Below are 24,565 nucleotides of genomic sequence, written 5' to 3' on the forward strand. Positions count from 1 at the left end.
AAGAGACATTTGCATTGCCTGGGTTTCTTTGACCAGTGTGGGTCACAGCCTTTCGGGGAGCAAGCAGTCCGAGGATTGTCCATGAACAGCCCAGTGACCTGTTTGCTTTTGGACACTTTGTTAGCCAAGTTTGGAAGACGCTGTCATCACCTTTGAGCCTGTGCCCTGGATGCTGTTTGGCCTGCCATGGGAATAGGCCGGAAGTGTGGGGGAACTGATGCCTCCAGAGAAGTCTCCATCCGTGATGAGGTGGGAGCTGGAGAATCCTGGTACCCTGCTCTCCTCCTGGGTGGGTGACTTTGGGTTGAGTCTCCTGCAGGTTCTTAGAGCACTCAGTAAGTCCAGACCCAGTTACTCCATCTGAGGTGACCACTTAACTAACTCTGCATTGCCCTCCCATGTCATTTTTCACCCCCACACCCCCCCACCTCATGTCACTTTCATAGCTGGGACCTCCTGTGGTCACTCATAGATCCCTTGAATGGGCCTCTCGGGAGCAGATATGAGTTGAGACATGCACAACTGAATAGATAGTTTTCAGGACTCATCCACATGTGTGTTCCTCACTGGAATCTTCCAGAAGCACCCCCAAGGGGAAAAACCTAAAGTAGTGACCCATTCTGTAGATGAGGAGGCTAAAGCCTACAGGATTCATGGAGCCAGAATCAGATCTGATCATTGCTACTGTGTTGTGGAATATTAGCTTAAGATGTGTTACATTCCTTTATGCTGTGAAATATTTGTTTAATGATGCAAAGATGTGTTGCATTCTTTTATGTTGCATTTGTTAACTCTGTGAAGCTGTGCTACTGTGCCTGTCTAAAATACCTGATTGGCCTAATCAAGAGCTGAATGGCCAATAGCTAGGCAGGAGAGGGATAGGCAGGGCTGTCGGGCAGAGAGAATACATAGAAGAAGAGAGAAGATGGAGTCGTGAGAAAAGGAAAAGGAGAGGAGGAAGCCAGGGCCAGCCATCCAGCCACACAGCCAGCCACAGAGTAAAAAAGGAAAGAGGTATATGGAATAGAGAAAGGCAAAGGCCCAGAGGCAAAAGGTAGACAGAATAATTTAAGTCAAGAAAAGCTGCCTAGAAATAAGCCAAGCTAAGGCTGGACATTCATAAGTAAGCATAAGTCTCCATGTATTTATTTGGGGGCTGGGTGGCAGGCTCCCAAAGAGAAAAGAGTACAAACAACCTACCACACTTCTGCCTTTCTCCCTTGGTGCATTCCACAAAGTGGGGAGCCTGGGCTCAATCAAAGGGGAGGGTGATGAGGACTGAGTGAGCTCTTTAACCTTGAAGATGGCCGCGAAGGCCATGAGGTACCATGTGAGTGGAGAAAGAAAACAATGGTTATGAAGGTCAGGTTGTCATAGTGGACAGGATGGAGGTGGGGACACAAGGGCTCCCAAACACAGAGAAGCTGGCCATGGGTGTTTGAACCAGTGCTCCATGCCTTCTTCCACACTGGGAGATGGTGGGCAGTGGGCAGCTTAGGTTCTCATGGCAGGGCTGATGGTGGGTCTGGACTTGAAGGTATGCCTGGCAGTTTAAGAGATGTCTCATCCGAGAGGACATGGTTTTTGGAAGATTCTTGCCCTTGAGTCTAGAGGAATGTTTGGAGACACATAGTCATTTTTGACTCCAACCTGTCTGTCCCCCTGGACTCTGTGGCCTTTCAATTAAGAGTCTAAGAAAGTATCAGGAAGGCCTGATGCCTGGAAACAGAGGGAGGCAGGTCTTCTCTCTCTCTGTCTGTGCACTGGACAGTGTGTACCCACTGCAGTCAGGGCAGTAGAGGATACCACATACCGTGGGATCTAGGGGCATGCCTATCAGGAGGGGGCCATGCTGGAGTGCCAGGGAAAGCAAGACGACTCCATGGGGTCTTTTGTGATTGCTGTGTTTCATTTGTACCAGTCAAGGAGAGGCCCTTAGGCTGCCATGTACGGGTGGAAGTGCAGGTGTGTGAAGGAGCAAAGCTCTTTTCAGGAACAGGGACCAGTGAAGAGAACATTGAACACCTGCTGCTCTCAGGCAGGGGCAGTGCAGAGTGCTGCACAGCCCAGGTCCACACTCCACCAGACATGCCCCAGGCTTGCCCTACCCACTAGGAAGCTAGAAGCAATGCTCCTTGAGTCATGTATTAACACCCATGCTGAAGATAAGCGCACAGCATGGACCCCTTTATTAGGGGATGGTGTCTTGCCTCTATTCTCCTGCCAAGGTTGGGAACATTTGGTGACCCCAGTGCCTGGGGTTGAGAATCCTATCTTCTCACTCCTGGAGAACTATTCCCAAAAGATTGGTGACCAGGGCATGGATCTGGGCCTCCTTTCCTGGCCTTTCATTGATACCAGGGAGGCTAGAGATAGGACCTGGCAAGAAGAGAAAGTTCACCAAGTGTCCATCCTTCCTGGGTCTACCTGTGGCGCTAATCCTGGTCTAGGCACAGAGGGGCTCCTAGGGACATATATACTGATTTGATTTTACAGAGGGTCACATCCGTTATTTTCCCTCCAAATTTTAATATCAGATTCATTTATTCTGCTGACCCCAGCTGACAAATGCTCCCATTACTCACCCATGTATTCATTTGCTCTTGCGATCTGTGTTGAGTAATTGTCTTGCCTTATTGGCAGCTTTAATTCTCTACTCCCCCTTTCCAAAGGTCAGTGGCTTGCTAGCTGACCAGGCCAGTGAGAGTGTTCCCTGGAGGCAGTTTTTTTTTTTTTTTTTTAAGAGATGCCCATTTACATAGGTCAGACTTCAGCTTTGCACTTCCCCCTTCTCTTATTGTTTCAGATTGATATTATTGAAATCCCTTGGACATGGTGGGTCTCTGGTCTTACCTTTCTGCCATCTCATCACCTGGCTCTGTGTCTGAGCCATGGCACAACTGTGAGGCTTTTCTTTCTCTCTTGCCTTTCCATTCCAAATTAAGGTCTGATGACACACCGCTATCAAAGAGAACATGTGTGTGCATCCTGGGTTGTATCTCTACTATTTCTCCCCTTCCTCCTTCCCTCCCTCCTTCCCTCCCTCCCTCTATTCCTTTCCTTTGTCTTCTTAAGGACAGCGTCTCACTTTGTCACCCAGGTTAAGTAGCACAGGCTGGCCTTGAACTCTTTTTTTTTTTTTTTTTTTGGTTTTTCGAAACAGGGTTTCTCTGTGTAGCTTTGCGCCTTTCCTGGGACTCACTTGGTAGCCCAGGCTGGCCTCGAACTCACAGAGATCCGCCTGGCTCTGCCTCCCAAGTGCTGGGATTAAAGGCGTGCGCCACCACCGCCCGGCTTGGCCTTGAACTCTTAATCCTCCTGCCTCAGCCTCCTGAGTGTCGACCACAGTTGTGTGCCATCCCCACTGGCTTCTTAGCTGTATGATTTTGAAAAGACAAACAACACCATCAAGAGTCCCAATATGGGTCTTGCTGACTTGGAAATGTCTGTGGGTCGGCTTTTGGTTTGAGGCCTGATCTAAAGAGAAACTTTAACCTGTCGTTTTGATTTGGAAAATGCAAGAGTGGTTATGAGTTCCTTCTAGGAGGCAGACAAAAGTGTCTCAGAAATCTAATCCCAGCAGAGTTCCTCGGGAGCTGACACATCCGAAGTTAGATCTGTGGTTGTGCGTGTTTTCTGACGGTGACTTTTCTGTGCAGCTGTGTTTGCTCAGGGAAACACATCTCTGTACAGAACACTGAATGAAATATGAATATACTTCTTACAATTTAGTACTTTTAATAAAGGATTTGTGAGCAAAAAGCTTAAGTACAGGGACCACAAAACATATAGATAAAAATATAGCCCCAATCACACATCAAACCCGAGAAAATTCATTATGTGGAGAACATCAGTAATTGAGAGAAGTTGTGAGAACTGACAGACAAATAATATATATACTCAGAATTCCAAAGCCATGAATTCTCTTAGCTGGGATCAGGCCTCTAAGTTCTCGAGGGTGGGTGTTTTATTACAGTGCACGCTTTACTTAGAAGGATGTAATTTATTATCATTGAATCTGCATGGCAACATGAATTTGGATTTGAGGCTCTGAGAGAAGTTTACAATTAGTCCCCTCATATGTATTATATGTATTTATAGCTTTGAAAAACACTTGATGTTAAAATAACTTAAATACCTTCCCTTTTGTTTCCCTCTTTGGTTGATCTGTGAAATACTGTCTCTTCTTCCTCCTCCTTCTAAAGCAAAATTGAGCCACTGCTAGGGGAAGTGTGACTGCTGTGGTTGGGCACCATGGCTGGATGGCCACCAGTCCCATGGCAGGAAGCCATGAGAAATGAAGGTAACCATTCGGTACTCTCAGGTAACCTGGTCCTAACAGAGCGTAGAAAAGAAGGGAAGAAAGATCCCAACTGTGCAGCTCTGCCGCCCTCACCAAGGACCTCTGGACTCATCCAGCCCCCTTCTCCTCAGGCATGCCTTGCTGTTTCCTACCATGTAGGAACTGTCAGTGGGCTGTGAACTCTATGGTTTCCCTTTTTCTGTTAAAATACAGTAAAGACTTGATTATGTGTTTCAGTATTTCTCAGCCTGACCCTCAAGGAAAGCCCGTGACAACGATTTAGTTATCGGCTTGTGTTTACTGCGGTGCAGTGGGGTTGTTCGCCTGACATTTCCTTCACACTGTATGGAGGCTTTTAGCGAGTTGTTCCTCCTACCCGGCCAGCAGCTCAGCTTGGCCTCTCTTTGCAGATGGGTTACACATTCCCTTAACACTGGCGCGCCCCGCTAACCTTCCTTGGTGACTTTCGATGACTTAAACACAGTAATTGGCATGGAGGTCTAAAGCTTCATTTTATGATATTAAATCATTCCTTTCTAGAAACAGGAGTCTGCAAAGTACACCATTCATTATGTGAGGGCCTGTGTTCACATGGATGCTGGCTGACGACAGTGACTGTCTGAAGAAAGGGGCCATACATGCCAAAAGAGGTGTCAGCTCTCACCTAGGCAGGAGAGGGTCAGGACCAGGAGTCCACCTGCTGCATCTTGGGAGTTGAGACACAGGATGTTTTTCTATTGTCTTGGTATACAAAGCATAGCAGTTCCTTAAATTTAAAAATGTAGCCTGAGATGAGCCTAAACTCTGTGGCATTGTTCTAGAGGGGCCTGGTGATCTCTCCATATAATCTTGTGAACACCCTCCCCCACGTGAGCCATGGTTTTCTTGAAACAAAGAGGATTACCAGTCATAAGTTCTGAAGACTGAAGTAGGGTGGGAGGAAGGTTTACAAAGAAGATTTTTTTAAAGTACTTACAAAGCTGCTACTTCATTCAGTTCCAGCCAGAGAGGAATTCTTAGCTCCCTCACCATATTGGCTCCTTCAGTCTGTGGTGAGAAGGGGCTGACTGGACCTTTTCAGGTCCTCATTAGCCTCATATGTCCCACGAGAACAGATTCCGGAAGGTCATGGGCAGCTTCTGGAAGCAGCCAGCATAGGAAAACCTTTCAAGAAGGGCTGCACGGCTGCTCAGTTGCTCAAGGGTCCCCAGGCTTGCTTTTCCCCACGTGGAGTTTGGGAGATGTGGTCACTAGAAGTTCAGACCTGGGCCGGTACCTTTCTCTCCAGCCTACCAGCCTATCTTTTGTGCAGCTTCTCCATGTTCCTGTGTGGAGCACCAAGGTTTCCTGAGAAGGTATGATGGGACCAGCTGATGAAGCCAGCTTGCAGGCAATGTAACCCTGGAGCCTCTTATCAAGTCTCCCCACTCACTTCCCTGGCCAAGCTCGTCACCTCGGGTGCTGGGTAGCACCAAGAATTGTCCTCAGCCAGAAGCAATAATCTTACCATGTTAGTCAGTCCTTTTGTCTCTGTGACAAAATACTTTCAAAAGCATCTTACGGGAGGAAGTGTTTATTTAGGTCACAGTCTCTTGGCCCTGTGTGTTTAGGCAGGATGTAGTGTATGGAGGGTAGTTTTTTCATATCATGGTGGACAGGAAAGAGAGAAGGTGGGAAGAGGAAGAGAGGGAGGGAATACATCCCTAAGAACCAACCCAGTGAACTACTTCCTCTGATTAGGCCTCACTTCCTAAATTTTCCACTAGTTGGGACCAGGTACTTAAGACAAGAGCCTGTGGGTGACATTTCATATTTAACATATAACATACACCTGCACTTGGATCCAGGGATACAGTTTTGTTTTGTTTGTTTGTTTTGTTTTGTTTAGTGGTTTTTTTTTTTTTTTTTTTTTTTTTTAGACAAGGAGTCCATTGAGATTGGGACACAAAAGGAAAAAAGTAAGGGCCGTCAGAGGACAAATAACAAAACAGTGTGCCATATATAGAAGTACCTAAACACATGCTGCAGAGGCCCAGGGAGCAGCTAAAGGGGAGAAGCATTCGCTGAGTTACTCTGCTTTTAGGGTCGCCTCTCAGAACATTCCTTAGCAGGAGAGACCAGGCAAAGGAGCAGGGAGAGGGATGAAACTTCTAGAAAGATATGGGGCATGTAACTGGTATGGAATACATGGCTCCCACATCTAACAATGACTGTGTTAGTATGTAGGTCACACTACTGTACTGTCGGTTATTGGACGTTGCCTTAGATAACTGTTTGTGGTGTATTAAATGCTTTTGCTGCCTCAGCACACTTTGTAACTGGTATTTTTCACACAGTTGTAGTGCTGAAAAGGCCCAGTGCCTCAGCAGAAATCAATTTATCTTTCCCTTCGCTGTTTGTGTATTGTGAACTCCTGTAGTATGTTCTCATTTGATTAATTGATAGTCTTTGTGTTAGATATCATTTGTAACCGTGCTGTCCGACTCCGGGTGCCTTAAAAACTTTCATAAGAACACGACATTATTTATGCGAGACCTCCTCGTGACAAAGTACAATAGTGAGATGCAGAAAGAAAAAAATAGGATCAAAAAGCTCCTGGCTTATAAGTTTATTAAGGGCAGAACAATGTTCCCATTCATGTCTCTGGCTGTTTCTGCAAGGTTGCCTTGACAGGCTTTGCTAGGAAAAGTTGGGCGATGAAAGTTTTTCCTTCCTTAGGTTTTTTTGTTTTTGATCATCTTGTATGGTTTCTGGGGCTTCTGGTTCTGTTTCAGATGGGAAAAGTGAGAGGGAGAGGCAGGAAGGTGTGGGAAGCATGACACTCCCTGAGCCATGGAGACCAGACTGAGAGACTGAGACCTGTATCATTATGGGTCGCTCCTGGGGCCTCACTGGAGAGCATGGCGCTTTTAAAATAACGTGTTTGTATGCATTTCACACAGTGCGGACTGTTCCCCGGCTATTATTAATATCTATTTTTAGAGCGAAGACCTCTGTAAATGAAGGTACCGAAGGCCCGAGTTACAAAAAAAACCGAACAATACTGCAGCTTCCCCATTTCATTATAAAGTTTCTTTGACCCTGTGGTTTATTTTCAAACATTCAAGTTATTTGTTCTGGTGTATTCTTAAACAGGGGTTGTTTTTCTCCCTCTCAGAAAATGAGCACAGATGGTGATGGGTTTTCAAGTGCTGACATCCCCGCTTGAGAAAGTGTTCCCACCTTCTTTGTGCTGAACAAGTCAGGCACACTAACACGATGATGCGATCATCGGCTTCATGCAGACATGCAGAATTGATTGACAGGGGAAAATTTAACATAAACCACACATTCTTTCAGTGCCTTCAATTTCTTAATGATGTTTATTTGTTGGATATTAGCAGCGGCAGGAATTTCATTTAAGGCAAAAAGGGGGAGTGGGTAGGAAGGAGAAGACAGAGTAAAAAGGGTGAAAACTTGTTCCAGGCAAACAGGTTTAAGAGGGAATTTATTGCTCTGGCAGAGTCTCCATCAAAACAATCTGTAACCGCTCCTCGGAGCCAGCTCCAGAGCCGAGGCTGTCAGCGGCTAACTAGCCATTCTCAGACCATTGCTTCTGTTTGCGTGACTAAATGCAGACAATTAAAGCCGAGCACTTTCATTCTCCATGAACTCATTGTTATCCAGGGTTCAAGTACTCAGATAATGGGCTACAGGGAGACGGGTGGATCATGATGGCAGAGGGCTACTTGGTGAAGCCCACTCCTCATTATCTGTGGCGCACCCTGCGTGGTGACCCTGGATTTCAGGTTGGTGTCCTTGTCTGTGCATTTTTGTAGAGATTGGCTAAGGGGATGTGGTGCCTCAGAGTGTTGGCCTGGGGTTCCTTCTTAGGACAAGTTACAAAGGGCAGGGCTGAACACCTGCTCGGCATCAAGAGGGGCAGGGAGGAGTTTCCCAAGGTGCTCTCCTTTTTACTGATGCTCTGGGCAGCAGTGGAGGACAGCAGCAGGTTGTCCATCCCAGATCTACCCACATGGCAACCTTCAAACTGAGGATGGGATGTAAGGACCCTGCACCTCTAAAAGTTAGGTTTCCCTTTCTGCATCCCATCTACATTCAGATAATAAATAATGTTGAGCCCCATGTTGTAAGTATAGGAAGCCAAAGGTTTATAACATTTAGTACTTTTTCTCAAAGCATCATAGTTTTTCCAGTGTTTCCCAGATTAAGGCATCCATGCTGTCCCTCTCCTCTGAGCCAAAGCTCAGTAGCTCTAGATGAGCATCACGTTGTGTCCCCCTCAGGCCTTCCTAGGTTCTTTGGTCACAACCATCATGTTTTCTATTTTCTTTAAAGCACCTTTATCTATATCAAATTTGTCTTTCTCTGCTCTCCCTTTCCTTCTCCCTCCCACCCCCCTCCCTTCTTGCTGTGTTCCACCCCTCACTTAGCCCCTTCTGGAATGCAGCCTGGGGCTGGTCTGCCCTACTAGCTGGATTCTCTGAGTTTCAGTGGTCAGGACTGGTATCTGACCAGGCGAGACTCCTCCCCCATCACTGGGGTGCAGTGTGCAGCCCTGAATACCCGGGGCAGTTTGCATTTGCCATTGTGAGGTGACAAGAAGGAATAAAGGAGACAGGTCTGCCATAGCACAGTGGCAGGTGATCATGACCTTGAATCCTAGGCGAGTCTGTGGGTCACAAGGTGGACAGCGGAAGTGAGGACATTCACTGTGGGACGCTCCACGGGTGTCAGGGAAAGCCCAATTCATCTATCCTTGTCCTCTGATCCACACAGAGAATTTTCCAGGCACTGCAGTTGGACTTCTGCCACCTCCACCTCACCCCAAAAGTAGTTTCCTGGCTTTCTCAGGATGAAAAAGAATAAACATTTTTTGTTGTTGTTGTTGTTGTTGCTAGTTCAATTAAATCAAGGGAGTTTCTAGAACAGAAATGACTTTTCTTTCTGTATGAAGTAACGATTAAAATAAAGATGAAAAAATAGGGCCTACAAATGGCTCAGGCAGTAAGGGTGCTTGTTGCCAAGCCTGCCGATGTGAGCTTGATCTCTAGAAACCACATGATGGAAGGAAAGAACCTACTCCTGCAAGTTGTCCTCTGGTATCCATGTATACGTCCCCCCCCCCAACACACACCATCTAAAAACACCTAGGCACATTGGGATATACCTTTTATTTCAGGATTCCTGAGGCTGAGGCAGGAGAATCTCAAGATCAAGTTTAAACTGGGCTATATAGTGACACAGACTTGTCTGAAAAGAGAAGAAGGCTAAAAGGTCTTGGGATGTATTTTAGTGGTAGAGCACTTGCCTAGAATCAGTCACTGAGGGGTTAGAGAATATGATTCAGTAATAGAAATCCTGCCTAGAATCCCCAGTGAGGGACTAGAGAGTAGTAGGATAGACTCGGTAGTGAGATATTCATGTAACATATGCAAGACCCTTGGGCTCAAGCCTCAGTATTGCCAGAGAAAAGGGAAGAAAACCAAGTAGTTTTTGTTTTTGAAGGACTTCTCTTTTCACCTGACTGGGGCACTTGGTACCAAAAGCCTGGCTTAAAGGGCACATACTGCCCCCACTTTGCCTGCTCAGAGACACTCCTTCCTTCAGGGAGAAAGTGGTCTTGCAGTGGGCCACCTCATAGGCTGGGATGGGAACTATACAGATAGTCAGGAGCCTGTACTTTATTAGCCCCAAGAGGCTCCTGGGGACCTTCTCCCAGAGCCATGACTGTCTCTGCAGCTTGAGGTTCCAATGAGATGAGGCTGCTAGAGCTCAGAAAGCCACCAAGCAGTGCTTGCTTCTAGGTAGTTCTCTAGCTGAGTGCCTGGCACACCGGCCTTCATTGTTCCCACTTTCCTGGCAGAGTTGGCCTGTTGCAGTCTCCTGTTGCTATCAACTGGTCTCAATTAGATAAGACACTGCACGAAAGTCTCCTAGGAATGCCTGGGTTCTGCCCTGTTCTGTTACTCTATACCCTACTTTGGTTGGGGCAAGCTGGACTCAGAGTGTAGCACATGGATCCCCATTTCCAAGGAGTCCCAGTGCAACTTGTCCATCTGCAATATCCTTGGGTGGCCTATTCTTTGAGCAAAACTCCCAGATCTGTCTCCATATCCCCCAAATTATCACACTCACCCATTATCACCTTGCCATGTCTTGGGGGGGGGTAGGTTGCCTATCTAGTTGGGGCCCATTAGGACTGGCATGTGACAATAATGCTGCTCTCATGGTCTGTCACTCTGGGACTTCCCACCCAGTACAGTCTGTGGTATTCCTGAGAAGCAGACAGGGACAAAAATGGCCTTGTAAGGTTGTTGGCTTTAGTGCTGGTCTTCCTTGAAGAAAATCAGTGTGGGATAGAATCTCCTCATGGGGCCCAATACAGAGCCCAGAGGTCCCCAGCATGGGCAGGAGCAGTCCTTACCCTGGCTTTCCATTTTAGCAGGCCACAGTGCCAGCTGGCAATATAGGACTAACAACCAGGTCAGATATCCTATGGGTTCTATACTAGACTCCTTTGGAATCATCAATCCAACCCTTTGCTCCCGATAGCCCCCTCTCTTTGAAGGCTTGCCTCAAATTTTCTAAGTATCCCAGGTTGTCCTTGAACTTTTTATGTAGTCAAGGCTGGCCTTGAACCCATAATCCTCCTGCCTTAGCCTCCTGAGTGAGTGCTAGGGTTATAAGTGTGAATCAGCATCTAGGCCCTGTGCTGTGACTTTGTAGAGAGCTCTGCCTTGCAGTTAACCTGGAAAACGGCTCACATTGCTTATTTAAAGCCCATAGTATTTTCTTGGGTTGAAACTTGAGAAAGGGTCCTGCCTACTTGCAACACAGAGAACACTAGAGTGAAGGGCTTGGAGGTCCTGACCTTCTGTGGAAGGGTGAAGGTCCCCCACTGAAGAGGCACTGTGGTGTTCCTGTGGGATGGAACATCAAGAAGGGCCATGTCATCTGTGAATTACATGATGGTGTGTGAAGGGGCTGCTGGTGCTCATAGGTCTACCCCTAGTTGGAATTCCAGGTACATTCAATCTGGCCAGCATGGTTCTGGAGTAAATCAACTGGAGTTCCCAAGGTGCCTCCTGCCAGGAGCTGTGTACCACCTTAAGGTCCAGTTGTTAGAAGGTCTCCCATTTATTTTGCTCTTGTCCACCTTTGCTGCCACCTTTAAGAATGGACATGCCCAGAGAAATTTGTGGTCCCAGGGCCGTATCTGGGGAGCTGAGATGCAGGGCTTGGCCACTGGATACATGATGTAGAACTGCCTTTTAATTTTGTCCCAAGTGGCTTTCTATTGGAAGTTTGGCTCTTCTGGCCTGGGCAGAGGCTTGTATATTGGTTGGCTGGGTCCAGGAAGCTCCAGCTCTCACATACTCCAGGACTGGAGCCTGGGCGTGGCTAGATGCTAGACATAGCCTCTCCTGTTCTGACAGGATGACTGTGCCTGAGAATGGACTATGGACCTGGCCATGTTGTGATCACTCCTAAATCCCCTCCTTTTCTGGTTGAGGCCACTGCCAGCCATGCCATTTGCTTCTCTCTCTAGACAGATGGCTCACCAGCTACAGTGGTGAGATGTGCTCTGGGTTCCCTGCTGGCTCATTACCTGGTGCTTCTCCACAGCCCTGATCTAAATGCTGTGCTGCACGAGGTGCTCTACTTCCTGCCCTGTGCTCACTGACCTTTACTTGTTTGTGCTGTCTTGTTCACTGTCTGCATCCTCTTGTTCACTGCTCGCACCTTGACCAGGCTGTTGGCTCCACCAGAGTTCCTTGCGTCTGTTCTCTGTCTGCAGCACCTGGAATCTTGCTCAGCTCAGGAGGTTCTGTATGAATAGACATGAAGGGGAGAAGGGTGGTACCTGGACCTCCACTTGCGGGTGAGACAGTCCAGTGTGTCACACTCAAATAACAAGGGGATGGGCCTTAAGTCCTCGGACATGGTGAGAATCATGTTGAGGTTAGGGAAAAGGTGCTGTGGGTCAAGTGGTCAGGTCCTGAGGCATGTGCTGGCAGGTAGGTAGGCCTTTACAAGCTGAGAGAAGAGAAGGAACAAATAGGAACCATGAGGTAGGGTCTGTGGAGCTGGGTCCTATTTGGGAAGATCAGCAGGAGCCTGATGGAGGGTCTTGAATTCTAGGGAGGTATTTCAGTCCTTGTTTTAGTGACAGAGGACTGCCTGTAGAGTTTTGTATTTTAATATAAATGATCTTGCTTAATTACAAAATTTCTACGTGTTCACTACTCAGATTCAACAGGATAGATGTGTGGATTGGGAAGAAGCAAAGGCCTCTTTCATTCTTCTTCTGAGTTTTTCTCTCCCACTTCAGGGAAAACCTCTATTTTGAGTGTTACACTATGAACTGCTATACTATTATCAAGGGTTTCCTTCATTTATGTGGTAAGGATGCTCATAGCCATAGCCCACATGTAGGATTGGGACATAGTCTACATTTTATTTGGAGACTTTCTTTTCTCAAGGTGTCAGATTCAAAGACAGAGCACACACTCTAACTTTTGCATGATTCTGCATAGTGTAGCATGCTCACCTTTATGGAACCATGTGCTGTTGGTTGCACAGTGTGTCAGCTTTTAATTTATCTGTTTCCAATGCCACAGCCTAGATTGCTGCAGATGTGTGGGCATGGTGACACATACCCCCAATCCCAGTGCTTGGGAACTTGAGGCAGGAGGATGGTAAATTCAAGACTAGCTTGGGCTTGTGAGACTGCCTCAAAAAAAAAAAAAAATCAAGAAATGGAAATATCTAAGTGGCAGAGCACTTGCCTAGCATGCCCAATTCCCTGGATTCCATCCTTAAACCCTCAAAATTTGATGTATGCATGTTGTGAACAACTTTGAATATTTCTAGATGTAGCATTGATGGGTTGCTCAGTATATGTTCTTAATTCTTTGATAGACATCATAAATTGCCCTTCAGAACAGTGTTGTGTGTGTGTGTTATATACACATCTATCAATTTCTATGCATGCTATTCATTTCTGTTTTAATAATATATTTTTAAATTTTATCTGTATGTGTGTGCACTTGAATGTGAATGTGTATCACATATATTCAGGTGTGTGTGGAGGCCAGAAGAGGGTGTTAGATCTCCTGAAGCTGGCGATATAGGTGTTTGTGAGCTGCCTGATATGCGTTCTGGGAACTGAACTCAGTCCCACTGCAAAAGTAGCATGTGCTCTTAACCACTGAGCTGTTTCTTCAGCTCCAACATAATATCCTAAGCCAGCCACTAGAGCCATCTGCCTTGAACACCCAAAAAAGTATTTTAAATATATGTAATAAAGGGTTAATATCAACATATGTAAAGAGCTTTTAAAGATCAATGAGGAAAATATTAACAGTACAACTTATAGAAGACACTGAAGTGGGTGACACACACATGAAGAGATGGAGTTGCATGGTTGATAAGGGAAATACAAATCCAACATGTCCTTCATACTGGCCAACTTCTCAAAGAATCATGATATTCAGTACAAGTGAGATTTTGAGAAGTTAATAGCATGTTGGGAGGCCAGGACTGTTGAGTCAAGGTAACATGAAAAGGTGAGGCCTGATCACCCTCTTCTATCAGAGCACATACCTTTTTTAATATCCCTTCCAGCAGAGGTGGTGTGGTGGTTTGAAGGAAAATGATCCCCAAAGGGAGTGGCACTATTAGATGTGGTCTTGTTGGAATAGGTGTGGCCTTGTTGGAGGAAGTATGCCAATGTAGGGGTGGTCATTGAGGTCTCCTTTGCTCAAGCTTCACTCAGTGTGACACTCAGTTCACTTCCTCTTGCCTGCATATCAAGATGTAGAACTCTCAGCTCCTTCTCCAGCACCATGTCTGCCTATATGCTGCCATGCTCCCTGCCATGATGATAATGGACTGAATTTCTGAACTGTATGCCAGCCCCAATTAAATGTGTTCCTTTATAAGAGTTGCTACGGTCATGGTGTCTGTTCACAGCCATAGAACCTCTAACTAAGACAGGTGGAATGAATGTGTTGAAGACTTTCGGGAAAACTCTAGAAAAGGTTGTTGCTACTTGGCCTAGGTGGTAGCACACAGAGACTAAGTCACTTGCCTTTTCCAAATTAGTCTCTGGGTCCCACCACTGTCCCCTGCTTCATCTCTAAGATTCTCAGATGCACACAGGCCTATGTGTTTGAGCCCAGTACTTACATGGGCTGCTGGCTATGATTCTGAGCAAACCATAGATTCTACCTGCTGGAGGAGTACTGAATACTCCGTCAAGAACCCCCAGCCCTTGCCATTGGAGGGCATACTTTACTTAGCTGGAGTGTTCAGTTAAGAGCAAAAAGCACTATAGGGAGGTGTTTTGTCAGTTCTCAGAGGCTCCCACAGGCTCTGTTCCTCCATCTTCAACACTTAGGCAGCAATTTCCTCTTGCTTCTCACAGCTACCTATAGGAAACGCTTGAATGCAGATCATATCTTGATGGTATTTACTAATATAAATATTTGCTTTGTAGAAGTAATGTTACAGAAAATGCTTAAGCTGTTGGCTAAGCAAATGGAAGCCAGAGGTAAGAAATGCATTCTGTGGAGGGGAACTGGTGTCTGAATGTCTCCATAGTGAGACCCAAGGGGTGGGCATCACAGTCATGACAGGCAAAGCACCAATTCTTTCCAACAACATAATTTTGGGCACTTTTGCAGTGATTCCCTGGGGCTCTTTTGAATTTACTGGAGGCCATTCCCAATCCTGAAGTTCAACTATAGGGTGCCCAGAATGTGCTTTAGGCCCCTCAAGGAGTCTGTAATACCTAGGGAGCCAGTGGCAGTGGGTCAAATGTAAGTTGCGTTTGTTTTGCTTGGTGTGATAACCAAGGAATAAGAAGCAAATGAACAAACCAGAAGAAGGTATGCAAAAAGCCAGAGAAATGATGCAGGGGCTCCACAAGAGGACTGACATCTGTGCAGCCAGGAAGGGGGCAGGTGCCGGCACAGTGGGGGAGGAGACTATTGAAACATGAGCTTATTTCAAGCAAGGTGTTCTTCTTTCTTTACATATGTACCTATTTAGAAACAGTTTAACTATGTAGGTAAGGCTGACCTTCGACTTCGGAGATTCCTGCCTTAGTCTCTCAAGTATTGACATTACCAGCATGTACTACCATGCTTGGCTTCCAATAACTTTAAGTGTTGCAAAATTCAATTAGAAGCAAAGACCATGTGAAGCCTTGGAGCTAATGAGCAAGCAGGAAGTGGTGAACATGGAAAGGCATTCTTTGGCTTGGCTTTGTTTGTAGGATGCAGGATGGAATATTGGGGTGATGGGAGGACTCATGTGTGCACACCCATGCATTTGTTTGTGTGTACATTAGTGCACATGAGTATGCTTACTCTTCTCTTAAGAATGCTCTCTAGAAATGAGTTGGCAGCCCTGGGTCTTGTCTCCTATATCCTTTTCAAGTCAGCTTTCTTCACCCAAGGCCGATCCATTTTCAGATACACCAGCTCTACGATGTGCCTTAAAGCACCTTTCTGTCTCTCTGTCTCTCTCTCTGTCTCTCTCTCTCTCTCTGTCTCTCTGTCTCTCTGTCTCTCTCTCTCTCTGTCTCTCTGTCTCATGATTCGATATTGCTAGAGTGTTTGTAATCTACATGGCATTGCTTTTAACAAGTAAACAAATGCATGCTAACTGCCAACTTCTTAGGCTGGACAGACTTGAATTGGCTTTAGCAAGTGAATATATGACATGTCAAAGACTATGTTGACTAATTCCTGTGCTGTCTGAGAATGCTTCTCCAGACCATAGATGAATGCGCTGGAGGCATTTAAAATAGAAGTCTGGGCATGACCACAAGCACATGCTGGAGAGTTACTGAATCCACGTGCTCCTGGCAGGTGAGTATTTATAGGAGAGGCCATGCAGATGGGAACGCCTGGAAGCACTCTCTCTCTCTCTCTCTCTCTCTCTCTCTCTCTCTCTCTCCCTTTCTCCCCTCTCTCTCTCTTTGTCTTTCTTTTTCATTCAGATGGTTGGGGCAGGAACATGCTCAGATGATATCCTGCCTTTATTTATTATTTGCTACCAATGTGACTATTTTTTAATTTTTTTAAACAAATAATTTAGTCATAAAGCCTCAGACTGATTTTATTTATTTATTTTTTTATGGTGAAATAGTTCTCGCGAGCTAATTTATTTTTCAACTTTAAAACATCAGCATTTTATAGATCGGAATTTCACAATGTGAGGATGATTGCTACGTACAATTTGCAAAATTGTGATTAGCCAGCCCTTGCTTTGAGTTAGTTCTCCCTAATTCACAAAGCCTTCCAAGAATAGTCTGCACAAAATTCAGTTTGCAAATTGCAGGGCAGATTTTTAGAGGGCAGTTTAGAGAATGAAGTCCTAAGGGTTTTATCTATATTTGTATCTCTTGTTAAACTAAACTCTTATGTAAATGTTACAATCTGTAAATAACTAGCAGGGCTGCCTTCTTCCAGGCAAGATTGTGTCTCCATTTTTTGAGATTTAGCAAAATTATTAAATGGCAGAATTGACTAAGATGCAAGTATATTTGGAAGGAGCTAATAGCATTGATCAATATCATCCATCAGATAGATTGGTTTGTGCTGATATTGGAGGGTTTAAAAGTACAGAGATCTTTCAGGTGGCAGTTGAATTCCTTACAAATTAATAAAAAAAAATTAAAAGAAAATAAGCATTGCCCTTAGTGATGTTTTAGAGGGGAAACGAAAATGGAGATCTCCTTGTAGGCTCTTACTTTTTATAGCCCTGGAAGTTTCGGTAAACCTTGCCTGGCTGTACACAGTCTGGATTCATCTGCTACTACACAGGGAAGAAATTACTGGATTCCATCAATATTACTGGCAATCCTCATTTTCAGACGTCTGTTTCTTTTTTCTTTTTTTCTTTTAACCATTTTACTAACCTTGATGAAATGTAGTTGGTATTATTGAAAAAGCCACTGAATGACAAACAAAACAAAAAACCCAGAACAAACAAACAAACAAACAAGCAAAAGCATTGATCAAACAGCAGAAGTCACTTCCCAGCAACTCTCTGTGTTTGGATGGCCACCACAGTTACTTTTTCCTAAATTCTAGGTAACTTACAGAAATTTTAATCAGCTTTAGTCTTTGAATTGAACTGTATTAGCGACATTTTGTTTTAAAGTAGATGTATAGAGAGCTCATTCTAGTCGATATTAATCAGATTCTGGCTTCTTTTCATGAAGGAAAAGGCAGTTGGTTAACTCCATGCCCCCATGGACTGGACCACAGGGGTATATTTTGATTGGTTAGACTTCAAGTGGCTAGTGCATTGCATTCTGTGAGTATAGCAAGGCACAGGAAGAAACCTTGTGTGTCTGGGGGCTTCATTCTAGGGGTCCTTGGGTGGGCATGCTAGCTGGCTCTCCTCTAAGGTCAGGTATGGCATGAGGAAATTGCTTTTCCCTGTCTCCTGTAGCCCCACTTATCACATGGGATGCCTGCCACCTGCCTCTGTCTCCCGAGTGCAGGCATTAAATCTTGTGCCACCACACCTGGCTTATTCCATTTTATTTGGGTTGTTTAAGATAAGGTCTCAGCCTATGGTTGAAACTAGTCTGGAACTTGCTCTATAGCTTCACACTCATGATCCTCCTGGCTCAGCCTCCCAAGTGCTGGGCTTACAGGAACCTTGCCAAGCTCTTCTCACACCAAGTCTTTCTGCTTTTATGTGCTTCTTTTTGCCTCCAGGAGTTTTTAGGCTTTTTCTGGGCAGAATGGATACATGGATCAGTCCTGCTTCTAATAGCCTCTTTACACCTGAAGAATGTCCAAGTTCAAGGAAGTGATCTGAATTTTTATAGAAAGTGCCTCTATCCTGAATTGCTTCATCTGATAAATATGCTGTGATCAATATTTCAGGGTACACACTAAGTTTTTTTGAGCTTCTGTTGCCTAACCCTAAGAAATTACTTCCTCATTCTCAGATGTAGCCTTCTGAATGCCTGAAGATCAAGGCTACAGGCTTCTTGAGGACTTGAGGCCTGAAGTTGACCTTACAGGCACCATTCTGCTTTGGCTATAGTTTGGCCTGTGGCACCTTTATTGCTATCACAAAGTGCCCAAGAGATCAACTGAAAGGAGAAGGAATTGATTTGGGCTCATGGCTTCAGAGAGTTTAGCTCCTGTCTTTTTGGTAAAAAGTTAGGTAAGATATTGAGAGAGAGAGAGAGAGAGAGAGAGAGAGAGAGAGAGAGAGAGAGAGAGAGAGAGAGAGAGAGAATAGGATATTGAGAGAGAGAGAGAGAGAGAGAGAGAGAGAGAGAGAGAGAGAGAGAGAGAGAGAACAAGTCATACCCATGCCCCTAGCAAGCCACTTCCACCCCTTCCGGGCAGGCCCCACCTCCTAATAGTTTATTCAGCCAGGAGTTCATCAATCATCAATCGCCAGTCCATTGATGAAGTTAGCATCCTCCTGAAACAATCATCTGTCAATAACCTCCTACCAAATGGGGACCAAGCCTTTAATTCATCAGCCTTTTGCAGGGACACTCCACTCTAGACCATAGCAGTACCTTACACAACGTAGGAAGTCAGAGCATCCAGTGGGAAAGCAAGTGAAGTTAAAGCCTTTGGTATCCTGGTACCTCATGGGGAGTACAAGAGGTTGAGGAACATACTAAATCTGAGATGCCCTTCTACTTTAATGACTAGAAGAGCCATGGTCCTAGAAGCTCCAATTTTTTTCCCTAAGCCCAGGACAGGGACCCTAGAATTCCTGACAAACCAGGACATTCTCCAGGGACAGGGAGGTCTTCAAAGGGGCTTGTGGTCTCATCATCTGTGTTGAGCTTTCCTGGAAAGCTCCAGACCTCTAGTGCTTGCTAATTGTGGGTTCACGTGTGAGTGAAGAGTTCCCCTCTAAGTTCAGCCCTGCCATTGCCGAGTGCTCTGCCCCTGCCCCATTCTACTACTTCCCTCCTTTCTCTGCAGGGCCCTCCCTTCCTCAGGCACTTGACTCCTGTTGGGCAACACTCCCCCTCCAGTTTGCATCCTGGATTTTTCTTGAGTTGCTAATTCACCCACAATCAATAATTCTATTCTTTTAAAGAAATTACAGAGTATTTCTAAGTATGCAGGGAAAGAGGAAAGCGCAGAGTGTGTTGTTTTTGGTTTGATGTGTTCTGGATTTAGAAGTGCTGAATGATTCATTCCTGCCTAGAAAATAAACATATGATCTGTATCAGAACTTGACTGGGGTCTTCATTATGAATCAGTTCCAGGGTTCTCGTGTTGAACAGGATAGGAAAGAAGTCATTGTCCCTCCGTCTAGCCATCCATCCAGCCTTTCAGCCCACATTTGCCCTTCCATCTACTCTGTTATCCACCTATTTACTCTCCAACTCTTACCTATCTCCCCACCCACCCGTCACACATCTATCCATTAATTTACTCATCACTCATCTGTCTACCTACCCATTCATCATTCATCCACATATCTATCACTCATCCATCCATCCATCCATCCATCCATCTATTCATCTATAACACACCCATCCATCTGCATATCCACCATATCACTCATTCATCTGTGCACCCCATCATCCATTGTCCCACCAACTCATGAACTTACCACTATCTATCTATCCACCCATTGCTTATCCATCTATCTACTCATCAATCACCCATTAATTTACTCATACACCTATCACTCACTCATCTGTTCACCCACCTAATTATCCATCCATCCATCTATCCCTCATATATTCATCCATCCATCATCCATCTACCCACCTATCCCTTACCTGCTCATCTACTAATCTATCCCTCTACTCACCTATTCATCTACTTAGCACTCCATCACCCATTTATCTGTCCATCCATCCATCCATCCATGCATCCATGCATCCATGCATCCATGCATCCATCCATCCATCCGTCCATCAGTCCATCCATTGTGTTTTAGATAGTACAAGTGTCTAAACATCGCACCTTTCTTTGTATTCTAATGGTAGGCTCATATAAAGAAATCACCATTAATGATACTAGGTGGCCATTTCCTGTTTATTGTCCCTGATGAAGCCAGAGTCTTTCTCTATAAAATTTTTGTCTTTTCTTGTTCTTGCTGAAGACTGATCAGGGTGTTAATGACCAACAGTGGTCATATATAATACAGTAAGACCTTTTGTTGTAAACAGAGAAAGGGGAGGGAGGCTAGGAGGAAAACATACTGACTCCAAGTCATACAGTGACTTGGAAAAAAGTCTTTTTCTTTTCTTTGAAAGTTTCACAATGGGTGGATGGATGGATGGATGAATGGATGGGCAGGTGATAAGAGGGTGAGTAGATGTATGGATGGACAAATGGATAGATAGAGGAATGATAGGTAGATGGACAGATGGGTAATAGGTGAGTGGACAGATGGGTGGGTGATGGGTAAATGGGTAAATGAATGGGTGGTTGGTGAGTAGGTAGATGGATAGATGATGTGTAGATGGGTAGATCCATAGGTAGGTCCACAAGTGGATGAATGGATGATGGGTTAGTGCACAGTTCCATGTATACAATGCATCTGAATCATAGTCATTCCCACTCCATGCTGCACCTCCCATGTACCTCCTTGCCACATAGCTCCCCATTTTCAAGTCCTTCTTTTTAACTTTTGTATGTTTGCATGTGTTGCCTGCATGTATGTGTGTGTACCACATGCATGCCTGGTACCTACAGAGGCCAGAAGAGGGTGCCAGATTCCTTGGAGCTGTAGTTACAAAAGAGTGAGAGCCACCATGTGGCTGGGAACTGAACCTAGGTCCTCTACCATAGTACCAAGTGCTCTTCACCACTGAGCCATCTCTCTAGCCCCCCCCCCCCACTTTAAAAAATCCATTAATCCCAATCAGTGCTGCTCATATGCCTGTAGCTGTGGAGTTAGTTACTGGGGTGCAAGCAACCCTCCAATGTCCACATCTAAAAGAAAGTGACTGCCCTTTCCACAGCATCTATCAACTGCCAGTATCCCCTCAGCTAGGTCTGTGGCCTTGGGAGTCCCACCCACCTCCACACTAGAATTTCTAACTAGCTTGATCTTGTGCAAGACTTGTATAGGTAACCACAGCTGCTGTGAGTTCTTGAATGAGCAAGAGCTCTTGTTCTATTCCTTTACATCAGCTCTGGGCATTTGCACAACTGTAAGAGGTAGTCAGTGCCTTCCTCGCCCACAGGAATAACAACACAAATAGTGAGTCACAAAGCATGCTGTCCCCTTTCCATACCCCATACTGACCATCTGAGGGCTCTGGCACTGTGTGTGAAGGGCAGGAGATAGCTCTAGCTACATGGTATGGATGGACATAGCTCTCATCTGTGCTGCTGTGGTTTGATGCAGTTTGAATGTGTCCTCCAAGCTTCATGGACAAAAATGTAATCTCTCTGGTGAGATCTTGAGAGGATAGAAAGTCATCAAACCACAGTGACTCCATGTAGGATTTTGGGAAGTGACTAGGATGGAAAAAGTCATCAGGAATCTCATGTAAGAAAAAAGGAAAACAGCTAAACACATAAACCCACATGTGCATACTGCCTGTGTCTTTTCATTTGATGCTCTGTCTGAGCACAGTTTCAGTGAGGTCATTCCCAAATTTTAGCCATTTGCAGAATGTGCCTGTAGAACCTTTTTCCTTCATAAAGCAGCCTGCCTCACATGCATTTAGTTATACTAAGACATGGGAGCTGCCCTTGAGGTCATTCCTTATCAGAGGGCTGGAGAATTTGGAGGAGAGGCAGGCAGTCTTTATAGCTGTTGCCTACAAGGTAGTAGGGCTTCTTAAGTGTCAGTTTCTTCATCTCTGGAATAGGAAATGGATGGTAATCCTGTGTTATTGTGACTGGGGGCTATGGTGGGCTCAAGCAGGAGTCATGCAGGGAAGAGCTATAGAGCCTGAGGTTTGTGCAGAGGGCTGTCTAGGGTGTGGTGACCGTGGTCCTCAGGCTGCAGAGGGTCCCGAGGCTCTGATCACATGCCTTCTTCTTGGGAGCACCGTATGTTCCCCCACCCCTCTCTCTTCCTACGGACCGCTCCAGTGATCTGTCGAGAATGAGCCACAGAATCTTGGAAGTACCAGGTCTAACATTGCCTTTTGGGTTCAATTCTGTGTTCTGTGGTCTGATGGAAGTGTAGCCCTGGCACCAAATATTGGCAAAAGATTAGTCCAGATGTTATTTGTGAACAGACTCCAGATGTGGGCAGTGCGGGGTGAGCTGAGGCTTGATCGTGGGTGTCCAGCTGTACCACCGACAGACATGTGGCTGTTGTCTGTCACCTCTTCAGGTGTGTCGTGTCTCTATAAAGTGAAGGGCTGTCCTTTCTCATTTGCAATTCTACAATGCTTCAGTCCAGTCCCACACCCACTGACTACACCCAGAATACCTCGTCTCTTCTCTGCTAAATCACAAACAGAACTTGAACTTGAGGTCACTCATGAAGTCATGAGTGTGAGTTTATTTTTTACATGTGGAGTGTTCTTTATTTACAGTTGAAATCCCCCGAAGATTAAACTTTAAAAAGATTTAATAGTGCTGGGGTCAGATGCTAACCCCTTGCCATGCTCCAGGCAAGCAGGCAAAACTCAGAAGAGCAGGCTCTTTGAAGAGGCTCCACCAGGAGATGCTGCTTGCTGTGAGGAACACTTGGTGCTCTGTATAACCTGAGGAGGAGGGCTGGGGCCTGGGTGGGGTGGGTGGGTTACCTATGGAGTTGAGACAGGGTAGAAAAGGGTGGTAACTTGGGCCCAGCACTGAAGCCCCAGCTGTGAACAATCCTGTCCCTTTTGTCTTGCCGTGGCAGGTTTCCATTTGAACGGCCACACATATCCCTCTGGTGTACTCTCCAGGGCTGTCTTAAAGTTGGTTACTGACAGTTTGTAAGGAGAGGATCATGGGAGGAAAACACGGCCATGAGCCTCCACCTTGGCACAACAAGATGGGCTGTAACATACAAATGGCCTTCTAAAGACACTTTTTAAAATTAATTAATGTTTTTTTAATGTACAGTTTGGGCCTCTTTGCTAAAAGCCATTTAAAAAAATAAGGTACTATTGTTGAAGTGAATTAAAAAGGAATGCATGTCCCCTTGGACTTTGGGCATAAAAGTCTTGTCCAAGGCCTTGGAATTCACACCAAATTACCAAAGACTGAGGCCTATAGTCCCATTCACCTCTGACCCCTGCCCCAGCCAATGGAATCTGTCCCATACATACTTCCTCTGGGAATCTGGGCTCTTCACAGCGTGCAGTTATTTTATGACCAAAGTAGAGTGTTTTTCAAGCCTGCATTTGATTTTTGCTTATAATTATCTCCACATAAGACTTCAATTTTAGATTTTGAATTGGAGACACATGAACCCAGCTATGCATGTTAAAAGATCAGTGACAAAAATCACATGACATTTGCATGCTGTAATTGTTCCCCTGGTCCCCCTCAGCAGGCTTTGTTTGGAACCTCTAGAAAAGCCCTCAGGGAACAATCACACACCCTTCCTTTAGGGACTGCTTGTGAACTGTGTTTGCATCTAAGTTCTCTTAAGTGGGGCACCCTCAGATCACACCCACACCTCACAGACATGGCACCCATCTCTGCTACTTCTATGGCTTGAGCTGTGGGATTTTATCCTGTTGGCAATGCATTTGTCTTCTGATGATGGAATTAGCAATCGTAATGACTCTTAAGGTTGGAAGGCAGGTTTTTATTACCAGGTAACTTTCCCTATCATGAAGGGCATGTTTCCATTAATGTACTTGGACACCAGTGCGAACAAGCTAGACTGGCCCCTGCTCCTTGAATCACGATTATCATGCACCAGTCAGATTGTGTGTGTGTGTGTGTGTGTGTGTGTGTGTGTGTGTGTGTGTGTGTTGGTGGTGGGAGTGGTGGAGGATTGAGAGGAGGGGGATAAACCCTAGGCCCTTAAGCATCTTCGGTGAGCACTCTACCACTGTACCACACTCCTAGCTGGTGGATTCTAGGCAAGTGCTCTACCACTGAGAGCCACACCCTCTACTGGGCCATATCAGCAGTCTGGGGTAGAGGATTTTTTTTTTAATGCCTGTTTTCTCTTTGATAAGGAAGGAATCTACTTTGGGGTGATAGTGTGAGGTAATGCATGTGAAACACCTTGCATGGGGCCTGGTGCAGAGTAAAAGATTTTTATGCATAATTAGCGTGGTGATGACTGCTCAAATACTGGCTTAGCAATGAGCAATGAGGCTCTTTC

At 45.4% G+C, this 24,565-nt stretch overlaps 1 protein-coding gene across 24 annotated transcripts in view; it reads left to right on the top strand.

Annotated features, from left to right (window-relative positions):
* The window catches only part of Znf536 (zinc finger protein 536), a 466,964-nt gene that overhangs the window by 76,550 nt on the left and 365,849 nt on the right, over nucleotides 1–24,565 (top strand). For 6 of the 24 annotated variants that reach the window (XM_052759999.1, XM_052760000.1, XM_052760001.1 and 3 more), the window contains exon 3: nucleotides 125–249. The exons of the other annotated variants lie outside the window; for them this stretch is intronic. The gene's annotated coding sequence lies outside the window, so the exon portion shown is untranslated. The remainder of the gene's footprint in view (nucleotides 1–124; nucleotides 250–24,565) is intronic. 24 annotated transcript variants of the gene reach the window in all.

Source organism: Peromyscus californicus, unplaced genomic scaffold, assembly GCF_007827085.1.
Source record: "Peromyscus californicus insignis strain IS unplaced genomic scaffold, ASM782708v3 Scaffold_4__1_contigs__length_199733344, whole genome shotgun sequence".
Classification (NCBI taxonomy): domain Eukaryota; kingdom Metazoa; phylum Chordata; class Mammalia; order Rodentia; family Cricetidae; genus Peromyscus; species Peromyscus californicus.